The following is a 15,203-nucleotide window of genomic DNA, read 5'->3' as shown; positions in this document are numbered from 1 at the left end:
GGGTGGGGGGTGGGGGGGGATAATTTCCAAAGCAATGCCTCCCTAAACAACAGTAAAAACAGAGCTTTTATTTGGTTTCTTGGCTGCATCATTGTATGTAGATGTGGAGTAAAGGCAGCACAGGGGCAGTCATCAATCATGCTTCTGTACATCCATGTGCAGAAAAAGACAAAGAACCTTCTCCCTGGGTGGGGATTTAAGTATGGTTTTGCAGAGAATTCGCCAAAGTTCATTTCCAACTCAGGTGTCTCTGGATACAACCTTGCTTTGTCAGGGATGGGCTTCTTCCTGGGACTTTTTGAAGCAACAAAAACTCAAGGTACAACAGTTTCAAGTGGGTACTTTTTCACAATATGTACCTGAAACCCCAGGCACCCTGAATTACAGTTCTGGTCCTTGTTGGGAAGACACTTCCACCATATTCAGTCTCCATCTGGCAGTTTGTTCCTTGATTCCAGCTCCTGCAATCAAGTTAGAACATTACTTTCTTTGTATTTCCAGCTGTATGAGATCCTACTGCTTCCTACATTGCTAATCCCTCAATTGTTTGAGTTATTAAATTTCTTCCACTGAAAAATCTGAAATAAACTCTCTTTTCTAGTCTGGATCTTGAAGTAGGTATATCCACTTGTGTACTGGTTTCTGGTTCAAGCAGCAGAGACAGCGGTTTTAATAGCTACAAACCTATGTGTAATGACTAATACAATTAAAAGAGATAATGTACTTTTGGGGCATCTCACAGAATAGGGTAATGTCCAGTTGCTCAGAGAGTCATTTTAAATTAATTGAATTAAATTATAATGACTTTTAATCTGAGACTTATTATGATCAATTGTATAGGTTATATCAGATCTATTTCACTCCAGATCTTTGCTACATAGTAATATATAAATGCAATATCAAGAAAACCAATTGAGTGAGGATTTACTAAAAACAGTTTTTTAAGAAGGAGATTAATTATTCTCCCATGATGCCTCAAAGTAGCTGTTTATTTGTCATTGTTGAAAAAAAACTATTATAAATCAAAATTTGTATGTAAGTCACTGGATTTATAATCTCTTTCTCTCTGAAATAATTATTGTTATTAGATTCTATAAATATTTAGAAATAGAAGATGTGCTTCAGTAAATGTAATAAGGTTTTTTTCTTTCCTCATATCTATAACATGATTTATCTAGTTACTGTGGAGCCTATGAACCTTCCAAGAACTACTAATCAATATGATGCCCCATCTCACATATTACCTTCATTTTAAAATGAGGAATGGTGTTAACATAGTTACACAGAACACAGAATGTTCCTGAATCAAAGAAGAGTTTTACAATTGAATATATTTTTTTCATGAGAAATTCATCCACTTAATTCCTTATGACAGATTTCATCATTTTTCTAAACATGTGCTGCCCCTCATTTAATAATGTGTATACGTTTCGACTTTGTTAATCTCAGGAGTGGCTTTATGACCTGCTTGCTTACTCTATGTGATTTGTCAAATATTGTGTATGGCACAAGTGTGTAGAGTGGGAGGAGGAGAGAAACCAGATTCTTCTCTCCTTGTGCTCTGGCAGTCTCTTAACAGTGACTGTGCTTTCTCTGTGTTTCTCTTATCCACATAATAGGTGTGTTCAGTCCATTGGTGGGTCCCAGTCAAATGATCACAACCGAGGGAAATTATATGTCATTTTGAGCAGAAAAAATTAAATGCCACTTCAGTGTTATATGCCAATGAGAATTTGAGATTTTTGTTTATACAGCACTTACTACCCTATACTGACTGATAGAATAATTCACATAAAACTATTGATTATGAGACCGGAAACTATCTTTAAACCTAGATCAGACTCCACCTTCATTCAAGGCAGTTGTCAGTTTAGTTGGCTTTCTTATCTCAAATGCAAAAGACTTGGCTTGGAACTAATCATCCTGAAAATTCTTTTAGTTTTAAAATTATATTATTCTACTTCTACTGAGTATTTCTGAAGAGTCTCATTAAAGAAGAATTTGTGCAACAAATGTTCTTAAGACACTCTCTGTCTTTTTAAATAACCTGAGTAAAAGTTGTTCTATTATAATTGCTGTTTTTTAGAGTATAATTTTGTCTTTATAAGCAGTCCCAAAACTTTTTAACAGTGTGTAATTGACAACTGAAAAAATTACCTTTTGATTCAATATGTTTCAGAGGGCCTAGTTTGACTTCTAACTAGAGGTAACTTAGGATTTATTTAAGACTGTGCTTTGACTACAAACTGACTTTAGGTATATATGCCTATAAATGTACTTAACAGTGTTGTTTCTAAAATTAATGTTAATTCTGTATTAAAGTTTGTATATTTAGGTAAAATAAGTGCTAAAGTTTGCACAGAATGAATATGAAGCTAGACTGTAATTCCTATGAAGTTTATCATCTTTTTATAATTTCTGATAGATAGTATGTACTCATTAAAAAATATATTAGTGAATGACATTATAAGGCCAGAATGTAGATTATATTTATTTGAGATATAAAATGGTCATCTCTGATTTTGTACACAAAAATGTTTTTTGAGCCTAGAAAATACAAAAATGTTAGTTCAGGGATAATGAGTTAAAAACACTTTTGTGCTGCTAGCATTAATTAATTTTTTCATTCATTTATTCATTCACTTGACAAATATTTATTGAGCTTTTTATTGCTAGGTGATGTATTAGGTATTGTGAATATCAAAAAATAAAGTTTTATTATTAACATGTAGATTCATTTTTTATGATTTCTGATTTATTCATTAGAAAACAAATTTACATTTGGAGAATATTTATTGAAAATCATTAAGATTTACATTATTTAGAAAGTAAATCTGTTTGTATTAAAAAAATTGATAATTTTTTTAACCAATACTTTTAACCAAAATATTGATAGCTACATACATTTGCTTTGACATGTTCTTAATGGTTGCTTCATGTAAAATAATTAAGTGATCTCAAAACTCTGCACACAGTGACTTAATTAAAACATGTTGCTGCCTAAGGAGTAAGAAATTCACAATTTTTTCACTACCATAATTTTGGCAATCACAATAATTTTAGACTCTATAATTTTTTCCCTGAATATCAAGACTAAAGATGATGTGATAGATGGAATTCCATCTTTCTTGCTAATGAGAAGAAACTAGATAATGTTTAAAAAGTTATTCTTAAAATAGCAATCCAATCACAGAAACTGATACAAAATAAAAGTGAATGGAAAATTTTAAGAAGTATCTGAGATTAGATTTGTAATTATTCATTTCCCTACACAGTTATTGATCCATGTATATGAGCAAACAAATACATTGACTTGATACTACTGTAATTATTTAAATTAATATCCTTATTATAAGTCCTTTAAGAAATAAATAAAACACATGGTAACGATTAACTGGACTCTGTGCACCCTCACTAATTAGCCGTGCTTATTCATATCTTTTCTACTTTGCATGTTTCTTTTTCTCTACATTGAACAACCTACTCTGAACCCCCTTTCCAACATGAGCTCTAACAAAATCATTTATAACTTATATCACTTGCTACTTCTTTATATGCTTCTTTTTACTATTTTCTACTTCTGTCAATATAAAGGGAGAAATACCCTCCTTTCTACTTAAAGTTTCATGCCTTTTCCAATTAATGGTTACAGCATATCACATATCATTGGACATAAATCTAACTTGGAAAAGTTGCCCTGTTATTAGTAGCTATTTTAACATTTTCTGTTGTATTAATAACATTTTTATCCTATTAATTTTCTATGGGAAGAAACATTTTTTGGTTATGTTTAGGTACTCAGAGGATCAAAGACTGGTAGATTGTATATCATTAAAGCATTAGTACTTTGAAAGAACAACTGGACACCGATTAGGCAGAATAGTCATATTTTAATATAAAATTTTTATAGTAATTTCCATTTTATAACCCTAGTCAAGAATCTAACATTCCTTGATATTGCCTGAAAATTTCCACTGTACTGTCTCAAATTCTACATGAAAAAACTGTAAGTCCTTCTTCTGCTGACCTTCTCTTTTAAACTTGGACTTCTCTCCTAAACGTGCCATAATATTAATTATTGTTGTTCATGTTGCTGTCAACATTCTGGTTTTTTAATAAAACAGTGTCAGATTCTCACTTCTTTGCTCTCAGATTATGTTGAATCTATCAAATAATGTTTTTCTCAATTTTATAATTTATTTTTCTACCTTAGCTATGAGCATAAGAAATTTCTTCAAAAAAAGAAAAAGTTCCTTCTATATTCTAACTTGGACTTTGGAATAGTCTTTTAAATAGTTTTCCTGTTGCCATTCCACATTTCTTCAGTATTAACACTATAAAACTGTTTTCCCCTAAAATGTAAAAACAATCCTATTATTATTTTGCATGCCTGTCATTTATTCTTAATTGCTTATAGAAGAGAAAACAAATGTCTTTGATTATATATGTATATATATGATTTCTGTTTTCTACAATATCTTCAATTTTCTTCATCACACATGCTTTTGCCTACTTTCCTAGATATATCTTTATAGTTCAAGTTTTGAGTATATCTATATATGCACATATGTAATTTGTTTAATAATTCATTGACTAAATGAGTAGATGACTGTGTTTTAGTATATTTGTATTATATTAATTTTTAAATGACAAGGAAAATAATTATTTTTTCTGTAAAAAGGTGAGTTTTCTTTAGACTACAAATGTAGTCTACTAGAACATTAGCTAAAGTGTATTTTTTTAAACAATAACTAGTCAGTCATGATTTTTGACTTTTAAACTGACCTCTGTAAGAGGAAATTGCTCAAAGAATCTTGGCAATATAATTTTGCCACTTCTGACACTTTGAGTTTTCTCATTTCTAATAGAATCCTCCATCAGAAACTGCAGTAAATACCATTCATTCACATTTTAATTGGTAATGACATTATCAAGCCCACCAAACCTTTTATAGAATACAGTATTTAAATAACTACCAACAATAAATAGGTCAGCACAGTGTACCCTTATTAAGGTGTTTTTGATTTCCTTAATAACTGATTATATTTCATTAACCTTTGATATGAGATCATCTAAAATATGCATAGTAATATAGTAAATTACTCCCTTGCATTTTTATTCATCCTGGTTATTGCTATTATAGGAGAAGAATGAAATTAGGTACGCTATAAAGACCTACCAGTAAACTCCATTTGCTCTGGCTCTTGATTAATTATACTTGAAATATTTGAAAGAACAGCCTTGCAGTCAATATAAACTTATTTTGCAAAATAGTTATCTTGCTTATTGTTTCTGTCTTTTAGGTTTTAAGGTTTGAACTTCAACAAACGACAACTTAACCTAGAAATTCGGATATGGTGATCATGGATGGTAAGTGTTTTTTAAGCCCAATACAATTATAGAAACAATTTTATCCATATATGTGTATGTACATTTGATTTGAGAAGAGGACTTATGCCAGGGTCTTAAATATTCAGAGGTGCCTACGACTCAGAAATAACAATTACCAATCTTTGCTAATAAGTTTAGAAAGTTTCAACTTTTCAGTGGAACTCAGAAATTGTGTAATTGCTACATATGGCTTTGAATATACCACTTAAATGGGCATTATTTGTGTTTATTCTCTACTGACTTGAGAAGAAATCACTATCAAGGAAACTTAGCATAGCCATGAAAGTGAGATTGTAGGGGAAAAGAAATAAGAGAACATTTTATTGAAATGTAGTTGCTGCTGGCCAAACATTGTTCTAAATGGTTTACATAGGCTACATCATTTCATTTCCACAACACTCTGGATGACATAAGCCAAGTGAAATTGCTTCCTGAGACTTTGCTGATAGAAATGTTGAAAATTGTAAAATGGAAATTCAAGCCTAGGTATTGTCCAATTCCAAAACTTGTACATTCTTTGTGCTACATTTCATTGCCTCCATTTGAAGTTAAAATCAATATTTTCCTCTAAATCCAGGATGAAAAAAATCTTTAAAGTGGTTTTATGGTAAAATATAGTTCTAAAATACATACATATACATATATATACACACACACACAGACACACACTCATGCGCGTGCGCGCGCGCACACACACACACACACACACACATATATATAGACTAATAGGAAGTGAATACTCAAGAATCTATTATTTAATTTAAGAAATAGAACTTTATTAACATCTCACAAGGTCAGTGCGGTTCTTTTCTCCACCAGAGCCCTGTCTCTATAGCCCAAAGTTAACTATGGCAATGATTTAGTATTATTCTATAGATAGAAAGATAATTACATATTTTTTTATTTGTACAAATTTATGGGGTACATGTGAGATTTTGTTACATATATATAAAATGTACATTGATCAAAGCAGGGTTTTTAGGATGTCTATCACTGAAGCACAATATGTTTTTATTAACTGTGGTCCACCCTTCTCTGTTATCAAACATTAAAGTTATTCCTTCTATCTAACCATATGTTTCTGCCTTTTACTTACTCCTCTTTATCCTCTCCCTCCCCCACTCACCTTTCTCTGTCTCTGTTATCTGTCTTTCCACTTTCTGCCTCCATGTCATCAAATTTCTTAGCTCCCACATGTAAATGAAAGTATGCAATATTTATTTTTTTGGATCTGGCTTACTTCACTTAAGAAAATGATCTCCAGTTACATCCATGTTGCTGCAAAAAAAAGTGATTTCCTTCTTTTGTATGGGCAAATCATATTCCATTATGAATATATACCACATTTTCTTTATCCATCTATCTGTTGATGATTTCAGATTGCTTCCATATTTTTAGTATTGTGAATAGTGATACAATAAATATATGAGTGCAGGTATCCTTTGATATATTGATTTCTTCTCCTTTGTATAGATAGTAGAAAAATTGCTGAATCAAATAATAATTCTGTTTTTGTTTTTTTGAAAAATCTTCATACTGTTTTCCATAGTGGTTGTGCTAATTTACATTCTACTAACAGTGTATAAGAATTTCTTTCTCTTTACAGCCTCATCCACATGTGTTATTTTTTGTTTTCATAACAATAGTTATTATGACTGTGGTAAGATGATATTTCCCTTAGTTTTAATATGTATTTCTCTAATATTTAGTGATATCGAACATTTATTCACATACATCTTGCCATTTGTATGTCTTCTTTTGAAAAATGTCTTTATGTCATTTGCCCATTTTTAATCAATTAATTATTTATTTATTTTTTCCTGCTGTATGAGTTTGTTGGGAGAAGCAGCAAAGGAGGAAGGACTTACAGAATGCCTACATAAACTGGTTATACGTTTAAAAGAAATCAGGAACAATAAACTGCAGAAGGCTGCCAGAGGCCTCTGAGGAGGAAGGCCTCTCCATGCCTCATGTTCTGGTACAGGGTGACTAGGCTCTGTTACCATACACATTGTGCTCCAGGACATGAAACCCCTTCATAGGACTATGACGTAGCCAGACTTGTAGGCTCCTTGTAAGGCCCATGTTCCACCAACTGTACATAGATAATAAGTTAAAGATAACCACATGTTCTTGTTTAGTGAAACTCCCAAACTGCCACTGTTATCAATCTTTAGAATGACACACCAGTTCCAGCTAGCTGATTCAGTTTCGGCTCACTGATTCATTCCACCATCATGTTACCTGCTCCCACCATCACTCCACCCCTAACCTACAGATTAAAGTGATTGATTTGATCTATAGGGTAGGGGTGTGGCTTATCAGAGTTCAGGGACTTCACTCTCTCCTCCAGTAATAAGTCATGGCTCCCTGGTCCCACTTTCTCTCTTAATCTGTCTTTTTCTCAATCATTTGTTGCCATTGAACTCGGGGTACCCATGGGTGATGTGGGGGCTTGTCCCCTACAGAGTTCCTTATGTATTCTGGATATTGGTTCCTTGTTGGATAAGTAGTTTGCAAATAGTTTCTTCCATTAACAGGTTGTCTCTTCCCTCTGTTGATAATTTCTGTTATTTTTTTTAGTTAAGTCAAAACTCATTTTTCTATGTTTGTTTTTGTTGTTTGTGCTTTTAAGGCCTTAGTTATAAATTATTTGCCTCAACTAGTGTCCAGGGGACTTTTACTTATGTTTTATTCTAGTATTTTTATAGCTTTTATCTTATGTTTAAGTTTTTAATCTATTTTGAGTTGATTTTTCTTTATGTTGAGAGATAGGCATTCAGTTTCATTGTTCAGCATGTGACTAGCCAATTTTTTTAGCACCATTTATTGAAGATGATGTTCTTTTCCCAATGTAAGTTCTTGTTATCTTTGTCAAATATCAGTTGGTTATAAATATGTGGCTTTCTTGCTGGGTTTTCCAGTCCAATGATCTATGTGTCTATTTTTAAACCAATACCATGCTGTTTTGGTTATTATATCCATGTAATATGTTTTAAAATCAGGTAATATGATGCCTCCAACTGTGTTCTTTTTGCTTAGGATTACTTTGGCCATTTGGAGTTTTTTTGGATGCTTCATATAAATTTTAGGATTGTAATTTCTAATGCTGTGAGAAGTGACATTGGTAATTTGACAGAGAGTTCATTGAATCTCTAGATTGCTTTGGCAATATGATCATTTTAATGATACTAATTCTTCCCATCCATAAGCATGATATGTGTTTTCATTTTTCTGTGTCATCTTCCATTTTTTTGTCAGTGTTTTTTAGTTTTCCTTGTAGAGATCTTTCACCTCCTTGGTTAAATTTATTCCTAGATATACTTTTTTATAGCTATTGTAAATTCTATTCTTATTATTTTCCTCAGGTTGATCATTCTAGGTATACATAAATGCTACTAATTTTTGTATGTTGATTTTGTATCCAGCAACTTTACTAAATTCATGTATCAAATGTAGTAGTTTTTTGTAAAGTCTTTAGGCTTTTCTATACGTAAAGTTATATTATCAACAAAGAGGGACAATTTAAATTCTTTTTCAGTTTGCCTTTTATTTCTTTTTCTTGCTGGATCACTCTGGTTAGATCTTCCAGTACTATGTTGAATAGGAGTGGTGAAATTAGGGATCTTGTCTTGTTCCAGTTCTTAGAGCAAAGGTTTTCAATATATATTCTTAAAACACATAATTTTATCTCTTAAACATTTATATAAATAGAATCTTTTGTATTTGGACTAATGTGATTTTTTTTCTATTGTTAAGCACTGATATTTTTCTAGTTTTACACATTTTGTACCTTGTTTATAGACCATTTATTTTTATTGCAGAATAGTAGTATTTTATCGTGTTAATATGGTACATAATATTGTACTTATTATCTTGCTGATGTATATTTGGGGTATTTTTAAGTAATGTCTATTACAGAGCTGCTATAAATATCATTTATGTTTCTTGGTGTACACGTGTAAGCATATCTCTAGGGTACATAACTATGGTATAATTTCTGGATTTTAGGAAACACAAATCTTTAAATTCAGTAAGTGAATAAAAATAGATTTCATGAACTAATGTACCAACTATTAGTTAATGAGAAGTTTCAAAGTTCTACATCCTCTACATCACTTGATATTATCAGTTTATTTTTAAGTTAACCAAATGGGGTGATAATGCTTCAATGTAGTTTTAATTTGCATGTCCCTAATTACTAATGAGCCTTGAGTATCTTTTTATGTTTTGTATATTATTCTGTGAAATCACTACTCATGTCTTAGGCCTTGTCTATTATTTGCCTTTTTATAACCAAATTGTAGAAGCTTCTTTCCAAGTTGTGAATATCAATCCTTGAATTAATATGTATTGCAAACAAATTATTTCAGCTTCTAGTTTACCTTTTCATTTTATAGTGCTTTTTGATTAACAGAAAACTCTAATTTTAATGTAGTTGAGTCTACTAATCTTTTTCTTGTGTTTTGAACAAATATTAATATTCTCTATAATAAATGGTTTCATTCCCCAAATCATAGAAGCTTATATTTTTATTTAACATATATTTTTACACTTTTGTCTTTTAATTTTAATTTAAAATTCATGTGAAGTTGATATTTTAATTTAAATTTAAAAGTCATATGAAGTTGAAGATGATTGGAGTTAAGTACATGTATATACGCTAAACCTCTCTCTCTATATATATAAACACTCATACAGAGAAGGAAAACTATTTCATTACAAATTATAGAATGGCTCATTTTTTCCTTATTATTTGGTAGTACCTATACATAAATATGATTTAATCATTATAAATATGAATACATTTTCTACACTTGTATGAGTTAGCTGGTATAATCTTGATAGAGTTTTGTCTGCCTATTTGTGTATTTCTATATGACTTGAAAAGTAGTTTAGTAATTTTCCTAAATTGTTGTCAGGAGCTACTGTTTTTGGACTGTATATTCTCTAAATAAGTTATACAGTTTGTCAAAACAGGCTTTTTTTGCCCTTATGCCTCAATATATAACTTGGTACATTTATGTTCATGAGTGAGTCATTTTACTTTCCAGTCTATCAGCTTTCTTTTCAATAAAATTATATATATGCTTTACTTATTTCACAGGACTTTTATGAGAATCAAATAAAATATGTGAAAATCTAATCTATTATATGTATTCTGTTAAACACCAAGAACACTGTTGTTGAAAAAGTTTTATTAATTTTTTATTTTTATTCTATATGTACTTCTCACCCTTCCAACATTACCCCACCCTGCACAACCTATGGATACAAGTATCACAATTTTAATATCAGTAGAAAGCCTACTAGAGCTTATTTGTGTTTGAACAAATTTATTATAATTTGATATTTTTATAATATTTAACATGACATATCTTTTAGTTCAAACTAACCTTTAAACTTAGAAAGGCCAAAAAAGTCTGTAAGTTATCAGTTCATGGAGTCTATACAGAATAACTTAATTTTTCTAAGAATGAGAATTTTAATTAGCATAAATGTTTGATAATGATACAAAATTTAAATTCAGACTTGTTTGCATAAATTGACTGCCTAATTTTGGTTGATATGTTTAATCTTCTTGACGGTCAGTTCCCTCATATATAAAATGACAATTGTAATAATACCAGCCTAACATTATCCTTGAGAAAGACATATGAAATGTGAAAAAAATTTCTCTGTATCCTTTAATGTGCTATTTAAATCATGTTTGGGGTTTTTAAATTGTAGATGTTAACTTGCCACATTGTCTACATAAAAGCAAATTTTAAGTGTCTTAGGGCAGCCTGATTTAGAAAGAAATCTGGTGAATCTGTTTATAAAGCAAATCATATTTTAATTTAAATAAATCCACACAATTTGAATATATAACTGAAATTCTTCAATAGCCATTGTCTCATGATGATTCATTTATATACTCATTTTAAAATAGTTTTGAGCTACATATGCAGGAAAAATATTTAGTTTTTATATACAATAAGGGAAAAAATACCCAATTAAAACATTAAAAGAATCTCCTGAAACCAGGAGACTAAGAAATAATTAGGTGCTCATCTACAAAATCACTCATGTGTTATGAGTATTAGGATTTGTACTACATGGATTTGGAAATTTTGCCCTTTATTGGAGAGGGTTAACTAATTACTATGAGAAGTTCTTTAAGAGAAAGAAAGGTCATTGCTTAAAAAGCAAATGTACAACTCAGTAAATATTTTTTTTCTTAACCTAAGAATATATAATCTTTCAAAGTGACTTCAACATGTTAATACATTTTATAAAAATAACATACTAAAGGAACTGGTTAGGAAACAATATTTCTTGTGACAAAGAATATTTGGAAATTTATAAATTTTTTCCAGATTACTTTTTGAAATTAATCCAAATTTAATTTAGAATATATATTAAAAGAGAATATAATTACTTTTTTGACATTAATATTATCTAACTGTAAAAAATAAATTCACACATCCCTAACAACAATAATAAAAATAGTAAACATTTCTACGAAATTTATTAAATTCTGCTGGAGAGAAGATAAGAGAAACAGCATATTAAACCTGTATATTTTTCTAAGTCTTTTTGAAAAACTTATTGTGCTAGTATAACTAAATTACATTGTAACTGTATTATTCTTAATTATCTTGGCTGCTAATTGGCTAATGACTTAAATCATGTAAAGTACTGTGCTTGGGATTAACACTCAATAAATACTGGCTTCTATTATTATACTTTAGATCACAATTCAAATCTGTAAATTATTTTGCAATATATCTAAAACAAAATCAAAAATACAGTCCATGAAAAATAACCATATTATTTACTAACTTAAGTGACTTTCCATGTTTATCTCTCTTATCTCCAAAGAGAGAGTGTTTAATAGTATGATGGCTCAGTAAAAGCAATATTTCATGGCTAAACTTTTATTTTATGTTGATAGATTTAGAAAGAACAAGTGCCATTTTGTAACATGGATGTATTATGCAGTGGTGAAGTCTAGGCATTTAGAGTAACTATTACTGGACAGTATACTTTGGACCCATTCAGTAATTTCTCATCCCTCACCTCACTCCCATCCTTTCACCCTTTCAAGTATCCAATGTGTATTATAGTGCTATGTCCACATGTACACATTACTTAGTTCCCACTTATAAATGGACAAAATCTATGTCTAAGTATACATATTATTTAGCTCCCACTTACAAATGGAAACAAATGGTATTTAACTTTCTGAGGTATTTTAGCTAAGATAATGGTCTTCAGTTTCACTATGTTGCTGCGGAAGAAGACATGATTTCATTCTTTATTTGGGAGTAGTGTTCTGTTGTATACATAATACAATTATTTTTTTTTTCAACTTTTATTTTAGATTTAGTCATAGATGTGCAGGTTTGTTATAAAGGTATGTAGCATGATGCTGAGGTTTGGAGTATGATTGAACTTGTCACCCAGGTAGTTAACATAGTACCCAATAGATAATTTTTCAACTCTTGTAGCATTCCATCCTTTACTCCTCTTATATTACCCAGTGTCTACAGTTCTCATCTTTATGTCCATGTGTACCCAATGTTTAGCCCCCACTTATAAGTGAGAACATGTAGTAATTGGTTTTCTGTATCTGTTTTACTTTGCTTAGCATAATGGTTTCCAACTGCCCTCATGACTTTGCAAAGGAAATGATTTAGTTACTTTTTATGGTGATGTAGCATTCCATGTTGTATATATCCCACATTTTCTTTATCCAATCTACCATTGATGAGCAGTCGGGTGAATTCCATGTCTTTGCTATCATAGATGGTGCTGTGATGAATACACAGGTGTGTGTGTCTTTTTGGTAGAAAGATTTATTGTCCTTTTAATCCCAGTAATCAGATTACTGGGTCAAATGATAGTTCTGTAACAAGTTTTTTGAGAAATTTCCAATTGCTCTCCATATTGGATGGACTAGTTTACATTCTCATCAACAGTGTATAAGAATTTTCTTGTCTCCACAGTGCCACCAACATCTGTTATGTTTGAACATTTTAATATAAGTCATTGTAACTGATGTGATGGTATCTCATTGTAGTTTTGATTTGCATTTCTCTGATTTTTTTGTGATGATAAGAATTTCTTAAGGTTGATTGGCTAATTGTATGTCATTTTTGAGAACCTTCTGATCATGTTCCTTGCCCACTTTTTAATGAGATTATTTGGTTTTTGCTTGTTGATTTGTTTATGTGCATTATAGATTATGGATATAATGGATATAATCTATAGTGGCTTTTGTTGGATGCATAGGTTTCTGTTGGATGCTTAGTTTGTGACTATTTTCTCCCATTCTGTAGATTGTCTGTTTACTCTGTTGATACGTAATTAGGTCGCACTTGTCAATTTTTGTTTTTCTTGTAATTGCTTTTGAGGACTTAGCGTTAGATTCTTTGCCAAGGCCTAGGCAAAGAATTCTTATGCAAAGAAGGATATTTACTAGATTTTTCTTCTAGGATTTTTATACTTTCACATCTTACATTTAAATCTTGAATCGATCTTGAGTTAATTTTTGTATCTTGAGTTAATGTTTAAGTGCATTACAAATTATGGATATCAGGCTTTTTTCGGATGTGTAGTTTGTGACTATTTTCTCCCATTCTGTATGTTGTCTGTTGACTCTGTTGATAAGGTGAAGCTCTTCAGTTTAATTAGGTCTCACTTGTCTATTTTTGTTTTTCTTGCAATTGCATTTGAGAATTTGGCCTTAAATTCTTTGCCAAAACTTAGGCAAAGGATTCTTATGCAAAGAAGAATATGTCCTAATTTTTATTCTAATATTTTTATAGTTTCAGATCTTACATTTGAATCTTGAATCCATCTTGACTTAATTTTTGTATATAGTAGGAGTCCAGTTTCCCTGTTCTGGTTATAAATAGCCAGTTATCTTAGCATCATTTACTGAATAGGGAGTCCTTTCTTATTGCTTATTTTTGTCAGCTTTGTTGAAGATCAGATGGTTGTAGGTGTTTAGCTTTATTTCTAGGTTCTCTATTCTGTTCTGTCAGTTTATGCATGTTTTTTGTAACAGTACCATGCTGTTTTGGTTACTGTAACCTTATAGCATAGTTTGAAATCAGATAATGTGATGATTCTGGATTTGCGCTTTTTTTTCCTTAGGATTCTTTTGGCTATTCAGGGTCTTTTTGGTTTCATGTGAATTTTAGAATAGTTTTTACTAGATTTGGGTAAAATGACATTAGTAGTTTGATAAAAAACTACTAATAAACAATAAAAAAAATTGTATATAGCTTTGGGTAGTATTGCCATTTTATTTTATTTTATTTTTATTTATCTTTTTATGTCTTTTTAATTTTTTATTGCATTTTAGGTTTGGGGGTACATGTGCAGAACATGCAAGACAGTTGCATAGGTACACACATGGCAGTGTGTTTTGTTTCCTTTCTCCCCTTCATCCACATTTGGCATTTCTCTCCAGGCTATCCCTCCCCACCTCCCCCTCCCACTGGCCCTCCCCATTTCCCCCCAATAGACCCCAGTGTTTAGTACTCTTCTCTCTGTGTCCATGTGTTCTCATTTTTCATCACCCACCTATGAGTGAGAATATGCGGTGTTTCGTTTTCTGTTCTTGTGTCAGTTTGCTGAGGATGATGTTCTCCAGATTCATCCATGTCCCTACAAACGACACAAACTCATCATTTCTGATTGCTGCATAATATTCCATGGTGTATATGTGCCACATTTTTCCCAATCCAGTCTACTATCAGTGGGCATTTGGGTTGATTCCAGGTCTTTGCTATTGTAAACAGTGCTGCAATGAACATTCG

At 31.1% G+C, this 15,203-nt stretch overlaps 1 long non-coding RNA gene across 1 annotated transcript in view; it reads left to right on the top strand.

The window, feature by feature from the left end:
• The window catches only part of LOC144578688 (uncharacterized), an 867,227-nt gene that overhangs the window by 260,250 nt on the left and 591,774 nt on the right, over nt 1-15,203 (top strand). Inside the window, exon 2 of the long non-coding RNA XR_013524955.1 lies at nt 5,304-5,370. This is a non-coding gene — a long non-coding RNA (uncharacterized LOC144578688). The remainder of the gene's footprint in view (nt 1-5,303; nt 5,371-15,203) is intronic.

Source organism: Callithrix jacchus, chromosome 12, assembly GCF_049354715.1.
Source record: "Callithrix jacchus isolate 240 chromosome 12, calJac240_pri, whole genome shotgun sequence".
Classification (NCBI taxonomy): Eukaryota; Metazoa; Chordata; class Mammalia; order Primates; family Cebidae; genus Callithrix; species Callithrix jacchus.
This window is presented reverse-complemented; position numbering and strand designations above follow the sequence as displayed.